The following is a 10,633-nucleotide window of genomic DNA, read 5'->3' as shown; positions in this document are numbered from 1 at the left end:
TCAGTTTCGGCCTCCTGTAATTCAGGTACTGACGGCTGGTCCTACTCTTTTTGGCAACTGAGTGAAAGGGTTTTAAAGATGTTCTGGGGCCTGGCCTTTGGTGCTGGAATCGGAAGGGCTCATTATGTAGATACAGCATGAAACTGGCAAAGACTGACAGAAGCAAAAATTTAAAAAAAGAAAAAGAGAAAGTAAAGGCTCTGGCTCTCCGTGCTTATGGAAATCTCATCGTCATTAATTTGCACAAAACCATTAAAAACAGCATTTACCAGCAGGGTTCCAGTGTTAATTAGAACTCAGGCTGGGAGCAGCTGCTGGCGGTGGCACAGCAGCCCGGGAGGGAGGAACTCGCTAGCTCCGAGCTCCGTCCCCGCCGCCCGAGCCCCGTCTGCGCCGCAGGGCCTGGGTGGGCGGCGGAGGCCACATTTCTGAATACTAGAAAACGCTCCGACGCTTCGTCCACTTTCGTGTTGTGAAGTTTTAAAGATTCTGGAATCTGTAAGGATTTGGCAATAGGATTTAATCACTGACTATGTCAACAACGCATCGCCTCTACTTTTACCAAAAACATAACGTGCACGGAACTCCGCCGTTTCGCGCCCGCGGGCACCTGTCCCCGCCTCCTCGCAGGAAGCGGCCCCTCGCGTGGGCGCGGGCTCGGGTGGGCGCGGGGGCTGCGGACCCGGAAGGGGTTCAGCGCCGGGTGGGAGGCGAGCGAGGAGCGGGACGGGGAGGCCCGAGGGGACCCACAGCCCCCCGCGGACCCGGCCAGGGCGCGCGCCCGAGACCGCCCCGTGTGCACGCGCCCCGCTCCCGCCCGTCCCCCGCCTCGCGCGCCCCTCGGAGCCGGGAGCTGGAGCGCGGGCTCAGCGCGGCCTGGAGAGCCAGGAAGGCCGGTCCGCCGCCCCCTCCGCCGCCCACGCCCCCCTGCGGGTCGGAGGAGCAGCGCGCGCTCGCAGGTGCCGGGAAGGCCGGGCCGCGGCTCCCACAGGTGCCGGGAAGAGGCCGCGCGCATGCGCCGGAGCCCACCCGCCAGGCTGCGCATCCCGGGCCCGGTGGGCGCTGGGGGCTGAGAGGCGCCACAGCAAGGTAGGGCGGGCCTCCGGGAGGCGGCGGCGGGGAGGGGCGGGAGGAGCGGGAAGGAGCCCGGGGCGCGGGTCGGAGGGGGCAGCGGAGGGAGGGAGCGGGGGCGGCGGAGGCCGGGAGGGGATGAGAGGGGAGGCTGGGGTTTGAGGGGAGCGGAGTGAGGGGAGGCCGGGATAGGAGGGGAGAAGAGTGAGGGGAGGCCGGGGTCTGAGGGGAGCGGAGTGAGGGGAGGCCGGGGTCTGAGGGGAGCGGAGCGGAGGGGAGCAGGAGGGGAGGCCGGCAGGGGAGGGGGCGGCGCTGCCCGCAGCGGGGTGGGCGGCTGTGGGTGGTCTCCCCACGGCCTCCCCCGGGACGCGGCGACCTCCCGCTCTAGGACAATGAGCGGCCCGCGCTGCTCCGGCAGTCTCCGCCCCGCCGAGGGTCCTGCCGCCGCCCCCGCCGAGGGTCCCGCCGCCGCCCCCGCCGAGGGTCCCGCCGCCGCCCCCGCCGGAGCTGGAGCCCGAGCGGAAGCCGAAGCTGAAGCCGGAGCCAGCGCGCGGGGACTGGCGGGGGCGCCTCCCGGGGCTGCTCGGCACGGCTCGGCTCGGCTCCCGGCACGTCGCGGGGATCGGCTGCCCGGAGCTGGTTGGGGGGGGGTCCCTTCTGGAATCGGGGTCACGGGGAGGGGAGCGCGGCCCTGCGCGATCCTCTCCTGGAGCCTCCGCGATCCCCCAGCACCCCGGGCCCCGACGCGCCCCCGTCACCCGCTGGGGACCTGAAGACGCCTCGGGCTCCCCCGAAGTCCAGCCCGGCGTGCCCTCCAGCCCCCGCCCCACGTGCTGGGGAGACCCCCGGGCGGTCTGGGCGGGATTCCGCGAGGGTCCCTCCTTTCGGGCTGGGCAGCTTTTGGAGCGTTGAAAGAGGGTTAACCAAAGTCCCACCACGTTTTTAGAGTCTTGCAGAACCATGTTCCCCCTCCACCCACTCCAGTGTCTATTCTAAGGGAAAGTAAGGGAACAAATCCGTGCAATGAGCTTTGTTCTGCTCAGCCCACGAAAGCCAGCGCCATCAAACTGTAAAGTTCCTGCCATCCCCTCAGGCACTGAGTGAAAAGTTCGCCCCGTTCCCGCTGCTCCCGCCTCGGTTTCCCGCTGAGGAGCAGTTACTCAGGCTCCAATTAGGAACCCTTAATGGATGTCAATGGAACCCTTCAGCCTTTTATCCTGAGCTAATAACGTGCTATTATTAGAATAATCCTCCCCACTCCTGACATCACGGAAGGGAGCGTTCTGTTGCCTTCAGGTTTGCTCCAGCAACGTCTGATGTCTGTGAATTTATGGTAATTGCATTGCAATGCTCCTATCCGCGCATAACTTAGCAAAAATTGTAATGAGATAAAAAAAATTTGAGCTTTGCTGGTCATAGCATTAGAAAGCACGTAATAAAATTCGTTAAAAGATGTTGCTTACAGTATAGTCAGTTGTAGGGCAGCCATGTTTGGATCAATTACAGACCTCCAAAGTGAGGGAGGTCTCAAAAGATTATCACACTGTTTTCCCTGTGTCTTTTTGATGCTTAGAAATGTGTAGATACACAAACACCATTGTATTACAATTGCCTGTAGTATTGTATGTGGTGTACAGGTGTGCATTCTAGAGCAGGAGGCTGTGCGGTAGAGCTCAGGTGTGTAGCAGGTTGCACCGTCTAGGTGTGTGCAAGTGCCCTATGTGATGTTCACACAATGATGAAGTCACCTAACTACCCTTTCTCAGAACCTATCTGCATCTGAACCATTCGATACTGTATTTAAGCCAGTATTGGGCTTGGGAGGAGGGGAGAAAACTTAAATGTTGTGGCTCTGAGACTATCACTAAAGAAATTCCCAGGCCGGGCTTGGTGGCTCACGCCTGTAATCCTAGCACTTTTGGGAGGCTGAGGCGGGTGCATTTCCTGAGCTCAGGAGTTCGAGACCAGCCTGGGCAACATGGTGAAACCCTGCCTCTACTAAAAAAAAAAAATAAATAACAAAAATTAGCTGGCCCTGGTGCCATGCACCTGTAATCCCAGCTAGTCAGGAGGCTGAGGCAGGAGAATTGCTAGAACCTGGGAGGCAGAGGTTGCAGTGAGCTGAGATTGTGCCACTGCACTCCAGCCTGGGCAACAGAGCAAGACTCCGTCTCAAAAAAAAGAAAAGAAAAAGAAATTCCCAGGGAGCAGAACTCTGTGTGTTGTCCTCTGGCTTTCCTGATATGTGGGCCTAACTTGACCCTCAGAGCACTTTGCCCTGGGATGATGAAAGAATCTGGGAAGGTGGTTTGGAGGTCATTGCATCATTTGTAAATTCCAAGACAAACCAGCTTTAATGGGGTTTCCATATGTTTTGATACAAGTAGCAACATTGGCAGTGGGAACTCAGCAGGTCTCCTCTTAGGGTCCGGTACAGATAGCTCATCTTTGTCCCTGTGCTGATACAAAGAGACTCTCTGTGCTGTGGATGCCTCCTTCTGGGCACACGTTTCAGTATTTTCTAAATACCAATAGCACAGATTGCTCAGTAATAATAGCTTTGCTGCAATTCTGGAATCACTCAGGCAGCTGCAGCGCCTCTAAACCTCCTTGCATCCAAGGCTGTGATCAAGGAGGACTGATGTCTGAGTGGGCTTGAGAAGTGCTGGGAGAGCAGCAGGTTTCCTGGTCACAAACCAGCCTGTCATTCTGCATATGTTCCCTGGTGACAGGGCAATATCCACCCTTCTGTGGAGGTCAAGGGCTCATTGTGTCAATTGTGGACTTGATTTCATTTGTTTTTTTTTTTTTTTTTCTCTTGAAATCATTGTAATTAAGCTAAAATTATAGTGTTGATACCCAGCACATATTTGCAAAGTATTTAACAGTGAGCAAAAACTTTAAGAATAAATTAAAACATTTAGGAGTTTACTTTTTGCCAACAACCAGTTTCCTCCAGAAATGGTTTTGAAATAAATTGTGACTTGGAAATAGAAATTGTTGCATGTCTTATGTACGTTTTGTTTGAAGGATTAGCATGAATTTCCTTCCCTCCTGAATATTTATGGATGCCCCCTCCAACCCCACTGTGGGTGAGGCACAGTCCTAGGTGCTGGGAATACAATTGCAAGTAAAGCCATCCTAGTTCCCTGCTGTCTGCAGCTGAGACTTTAATAAAATAAAAGGCATTCAGCATATAATTATGTTAATTTTTAGGTAACACATCAGGACAAGTGCTTTGAAGGAGAGGAATACATTCCCGTGAATGCACCTAAGAGGAATCTTGAGTTGAGAACTGAAGTATGAGAGTCGTGGCTCAGGAGCCCAGGAGTGGAAGGTTGGCAGGAACATTGTGTGTAAAGGCCCTGTGGTGAGGACTAGAGCACGGAGAGGCCAGTGAGGGGCGCTGGAGCAGAGCCTAGTAAAAGTGTAATGTCACCTGATTTTACAGCTGAGTTAACTGTGGCATTTCCTTCTCATAAATTGATGGAGCCTCTCACGCTAGAGCGAGCTCCTCCAACCCATGGCCCGTGGGCCACATGTGACCCAGAACAGCTTTGAATGCAGCTGGACACAGATTTGTAAACTTTCTTAAAACATTATGAAATTTTTTTAAGCTCATCAGCTATCATTAGTGTTAGTGTATTTTATGTGTGACCCAAGATAGTTCTTCTAATGTGGCCCAGGGAAGCCAAAAAATTAGACACCTTTGCTTTAGAGCTTGACAAAGTTGCACATGGATTAATTTTGTAGCATGCAGATCTCCTGAGTCCTAAAGTAAAATCATTAAATAGGAGGATGCACATAGAATGTTCCGTAAATGAAAAACCATGGTGCCGATGTTAGCTGGTATCATTACTGTCTTATAAAGGCTTAGAGTCGTAGGGACATACGTATGGCTGTGCTTCTACCAAGTCTACCATCTTTGTCCAAGCCACCTCCATTTCATGCTTGGACTTCTGCAGTAGTCTCTGATGGTGCTCTGCACGTCCTCTCTTTGATCAAGCCCTCCTATAGCAGTCAGAGCAATTATTATTATTATTATTATATTTTGAGATGGAGTCTTGCTCTATCATCCAGGCTAGAGTGCAGTGGCACCATCGTGGCTCACTGTAACCTCTGCCTTCCAGGTTCAAGTGATTCTCATGTCTCAGACTCTTGAGTAGCTGGAATTACAGGTGCCTGCCACCACACCCAGCTGAATTTTTTTGTACTTTTAGTAGAGATGGGGATCTCGGCATGTTGGCCAGACTGGTCTCGAACTCCTGGCCTCAAGTGATCCTCCCCTCTTGACCTTCCAAAGTGCTGGAATTACAGGCGTGAACTACCACGTCTGGCCCAGAGCAATTATTTTTAAAAATTCTTATAATGTTGGGCCTGTCATAGCTTCTCATTCTTGCAGGATGCAGTCCACAGTTCTGAATATTCATAGCAAGACCCTTGTTCCATTATCATGGTTGTTCAATAAGCCACACACAACTTAGTGGCTTAAAGCAATAGCATTTATTATTTATTTATATTTTAAGTTCTGGGGTACATGTGTGGGAGGTGCAGGTTTGTTACACAGGTAAACGTGTGCCATGGTGGTTTGCTAAACCTATCAACCCATCACCTAGGTATTAAGCCCAGCATGCATTAGCTATTTATCCTGGTGCTCTCCCTCCGCCGCCTGCAGCAGACCCTAGTGTGTGATGTTCCCCTCCCTGTGTCCATGTGTTCTCATTGTTCAGCTCCCACTTATGAGTGGGAACATGTGGTGTTTGTTTTCCTGTTCCTGTATTAGTAGCAGTAGCATTCAGTTTGCTTGTAAGTCTGCAGTCTCACTGGGCACGGCTCACCTTGGTGCCACTCAGCACCAAATGCGAAGCTTGAAGACCAAGCCTGAGGCTTGCGCCAGGAGGATTCACATACTCGAGGCTGGCACAGCAGGGGCCCCTCAGGGACTCCCCTGTGACTCTGTGGCCATCTGTGTACTCACTCCAGCATGGCAGCCACAGTGCAGTGGAATCCCCGTGTGCTGAGTCAGGGTCGCCACGGACTGTGTCCTGAGAAATCAGCCAGGTGGAACCGAGTCACGTTTCTCACAAGGCTTAGAGGTTGCATTGCATTGCTTCCTCCTCAGTCCCGGGCCTGCCACATAAAAGGGGAGGGAACGGGGTCCCAGCTGTGAGCGGAGGGGAATCTCACTGGGTGGGAAGGGTATTCCCAGCGGGGCGCATCCACAGGGCATCTTTGGAAAATAGAATCTGCTCTATCCACTAAGGTCATGTTTCTTCCTCATAAAAAGGCCATGATGATCCCCAAATCTAATTCTGTTGTGGCATCAGACCTGGGCTCCAGGAAGTCTTCATTAAAGCCAGGTGTAAAAGTGCTTCCCTGGGCCCTAGTCCTTCCTCTGATGCAAAGGCTGGTGCTCCAGAGTGATGAGAGGCCCTCCCCAAGGCCCCAGTGTACAGCCCTGGGCAGGCACAGGAGAGCCACTGTAGGCCCTCGTGCTGGTCAGGGTTCTCCAGGGAAACAGACCCAACTGGGTACATTTGTGTGCACGTGTGTGTGTGTCTACATGTGTGAGAGAGACTAGAGCAAGACTAAAGGAACTGGCTCATTGGATGGTGGTGGTGCGAGTCTGAGATCTGCAGGGCAAGCCTCAGTCTGGAGACCCAGGGAATGCTGGCATTGCAGACTCTTCCTCGGGGCACCTCAGTCTTTTTCTCTTAAGGCTTTGACTGACTAGACAAGGCCCACCCACATTGTGAACAGAAACATGCTTTATTCAAAATTTTCCCATTTGTATGTTAATCATCTTTTAAAAAAAAACACTCTTAGGCCAGGTGCGGTGGCTCACGCCTGTAATCCTAGCACTTTGGAAGGCTAAGGCAGACAGATCACTTGAAGTCAGGAGTTCGAGACCAGCCTGGCTCAACATGGTGAAACCCTGTCTTTACAAAAATACAAGAAAATTAGCACAGGAAGTCAGAGCATTTGGGCAGACGTGGCAGACTTTTGAAACAAACTGTGATGAGTTTAGTGGCATCTCCTGCAGTAAAATCTCATATTATTAAGCATAAGTGGTAGCCTATCATTGGAAACGAACCCCTGCCTTAAGGCCATGTCCGTTTCAGGCCACGTTGCTGCTGTTTGGCCTTCTCGGCTGTTACCTGAAAGGGTCTCTGTTTGCAAAGCTCAATGTAAGGGTCTTTCACAGCCTGAGTCGCTATGCACTTTTGAGTCAGGGTGGAATGGCGTGGCAGTTTGATCAGGTATCACGTTCTCATGCTCTAAGTGGCATCCACAGTATGCCCTGTGTCCTTTGAAGCCCCTATACAAAATCAAAAGCCCTTCTGTAGGAACTCCTGTTGCCAAGGGCTAGTCAGAGTGGGAGGGGCTCACCAGCGACCCGTAAAGAGGGTGGCCAATGACTGAATTCAGGTGGCCTGGCAGGAGAAGGCAGGGCTCTTACAGGGGAGTGCCTCAGGTGCCCCAGCCCTCATGAGGTGTCCACTGGTGGAGCCCACACAAACCTTAGAGAGGGTGAGCTGCCAGGAGGTCATCAGAGCAAAGATCAGGCTGTGCTGTGCTTCTCTGCAGAGGCAGCCTGCCAGACCTGGCCTACACCCGTGCCACCTGGCTTTATTCCTCTGAAACTGTCTCCTGCACTTAGGGGTTTCTCCTAGGGAATTCTGAACACTGGACGGTCTCCTGGGTAGACGCTTTTCCACAGCAAGGCCTGTCCTGGCACCTGGCAAGCCATGCACAGCAGCCTGCTCAGGCTCCAACCTGGGTGCCCTGTGGTGTTTGCCAAGGTGGGATCCTTGTTTTCTTAAATAATCACCTTTGTGAGACTGAACTGTCCTCTCATCTCACCCCGAACACACCACAGATGTTAACTTCAAACCTGCATTTTAGAGAAAAAAATGAAATAAAAGTTTGTTGGCCAGGTGCATTGGTTCGTGCCTGTGAATCTCAGTGCTTTGGGAGGCTGAGGTAGGGGCTTTTCTTAAGGCCAGGAGTCCCAGGCTGCAGTAGCCATGATTGCACCCCAGTACTCCAGCCTGTGTTGACAGAGTGAGACCTTGTCTCTAAGACACAATGAAACAAAAACCAGTATGTCGACAGCCTTCATCTGTAAACTATATTTAGTCAGACATTAAAAGAGTTTGCAAAGAACAAATGATAACATCAGGTTGCTCCCATTCAGTCTCAAGGTATAATTATAGACACATCAGTTTTGCATCCACACTCCTGCTTGGCAATTGCAGGACCATCTGGATATGAAACTGTCTCTTCCTGCTCACATAACTGCACTCTTACTTGACAGACCAGAAGTCTTGATTTCTGCATCAAAAATAGTAGCTAAAATATCAGTAACAATGACAAATCAATTCTCATGTCATCGACCTCCCTTCCCTTTGCACGCAGTGACCTGGCTGGTTTGGGGTTGGCTGAGGAGTGCTTGCCTTTGGGGATCTCAGGTTCTTTACCTGGACCTAAAGCAGCGATTTGTCATTGTTCCCCAGTTATGGAGTCTGAGTAGCAAGTACAAGCTGAATAACATCCTACTTTTGAGAATGCTGATATTTTTGATGATGCAGGTGCAGCAGAGTCGAGACTTGGTCAAATCTTAAACAAAACACAAAAAGGAAGTGGGAGAGAGGGGTTTCTGCCCTCTTTTCAGTTTATAGCAATGATTCAAATAAACCCATGAGATTATTAGAAAAGGCAGAATTTAGGAATCTGTTCTATATTCAACTCTGCCAGAACTTGTTTGTGATCTTGGACAAGTCTCTTTTATGAAACCCACAGATCAGAACTTTAAAAACACCAAAATACGAGTTCTTAGATTCATCTATTTCCACTTGGCTGGAACTTTTAATAACTGAGTAAGTCATTCAGCGGCACAAGCATGAAGAATACTGAAGTAAAGTGAGCATTATTACCTGGCAATTAACTTTACGTACGTGTGTTTAAGATTGTATGGTTTGCATTTGCTTTTATTAGCAGGCTAGATTACTTACTTGATAAATAATGGTAGCTATTTAAACATATGGCATAACATTTTAAATTGTAAATTATTTCAAACACCATAATGCAAAAAAAAGAAACACTCATGTATCCCACTAAGATTTAATACATGTTATCATTTTGCCATTTAGGCTTCAAATATTTTTTGTTTGTTTTTTTGTAAGAAACCAGATGAGGCCGGGGTGGTGCGTCACTCCTGTAATCTCAGCACTTTAGGAGGCTGATGCAGGAGGATCACTGGAGTGCAGGAGTTCAAGACAGCCTGGGCAACATAGTGAGACCCTATCTCTCCAAAAAACAAAGGAACCCGAATGATACAGTCTGTGGTGTGAACAGAGACACTAGAAGCCCTGCGGTCCTCTCCCCAACCTCCTCTTCAGAAGTGATCACTACATACGAATCCATGCCTGTCCTTCCTTTCTCTGTTTTTACACTTCCATAAAAGACATCATGCTTTTTAATGTTTAAAATATATGTAAATAGGATTATCGTATATCTTTCTGCAACTGCAAACCTTCAAAAGTTCAAAATTTTGTTTATGAAATTGGCTCACATTGAGACATGCAGATCTAGGTCATTCATTTGCACAGTGTTAGCATGACACAGAACCCGTCTAAGAGTAGCTCAATCAATCCTTTTTTGTAGAAAAGGACACAAAGCAATCTTTCTCAAACCCAAGACTGATCACATTACCGTTCCGATCACTGCTTCCTTTCTTTAAACACCGTCGGCGGATCCCGTTGTGGTCAAGGTGACTGGGACCCCGGGCTGGCCCCACCAGACCCCCACACTCCCTGCCCTCTGACCACATCCAGTCTCTAAAGCCTGTCAGGCTTGTCTCTCCCTCGAGGACTCCTGCTGCTCTCCTGCTCCTCTCTCAGGTTGCGGTACAACTTTCACATTCTGGGAGGATGCACCTGTCACCACAGTTAGAACCAGGTCTGTCTGTCCTCATCTCCTAGTCTCCTTGCTGCCCCCTTCAAGCATTTGTCCTGGTTTCTGATTCCATTCAATGGGTGCAGTGGCTCAATGCCTGCCTTCTGAAGTGAGGCCTGAGCCCCGTGGGGCTGATATCAAGTCAGTCTGGTTCCTTGGTGTACCTTTTTAGTAGCTGGCACAAGCTGTCTGGCACATTGTAAATGCTTCATATATATCTGCTCAATAAACAAGCGAATGAATGAATGTTGCTAATTAGTTATCAGTATTGAGATAACAATGGGAATTTAACAGAGTGAACAGTTGTGAGCAATTGTAGGATTTATTCGGCCCAGGAATCTCTCCTTTCTGATTCCAGCCTAGCATCCTTGGTAGGATATTCAACTTTGATTTCAGTTTTAAAATGAAACAGATTTATTTTAAAAGAGTCAAGTTGACCCAAACATTGCTCAGAGTTGGGTTTCAGAGCTGGACATTTCAGGAGAGTCTTTCAGCTGGTGTGCCTCTCTCCAGAGCCTTGGTGCTTTGGTGTGACCTGGGTATTCACTCTTTATGTTTGGCTTATTAATTCTTGAATCAGAGCCACAGGGATGGGCAGATGCTT

At 50.3% G+C, this 10,633-nt stretch overlaps 1 protein-coding gene across 2 annotated transcripts in view; it reads left to right on the top strand.

Annotated features, from left to right (window-relative positions):
* The first annotated feature begins 1,023 nt into the window (after window positions 1-1,023).
* The window catches only part of KBTBD11 (kelch repeat and BTB domain containing 11), a 54,989-nt gene continuing 45,379 nt past the window's right edge, over window positions 1,024-10,633 (top strand). The window contains exon 1 of one of the 2 annotated variants that reach the window (XM_064369787.1): window positions 1,024-1,089. The gene's annotated coding sequence lies outside the window, so the exon portion shown is untranslated. The remainder of the gene's footprint in view (window positions 1,090-10,633) is intronic. The other variant, XM_064369786.1, reaches the window with a different exon arrangement.

Source organism: Aotus nancymaae, unplaced genomic scaffold (assembly GCF_030222135.1).
Source record: "Aotus nancymaae isolate 86718 unplaced genomic scaffold, 86718_ANA_hifiasm-v0.15.2.pri h1tg000090l, whole genome shotgun sequence".
Lineage (NCBI taxonomy): Eukaryota > Metazoa > Chordata > Mammalia > Primates > Aotidae > Aotus > Aotus nancymaae.
Note: the sequence above shows the minus strand (reverse complement) of the source record. Positions and strands in the feature narration are given on the sequence as shown.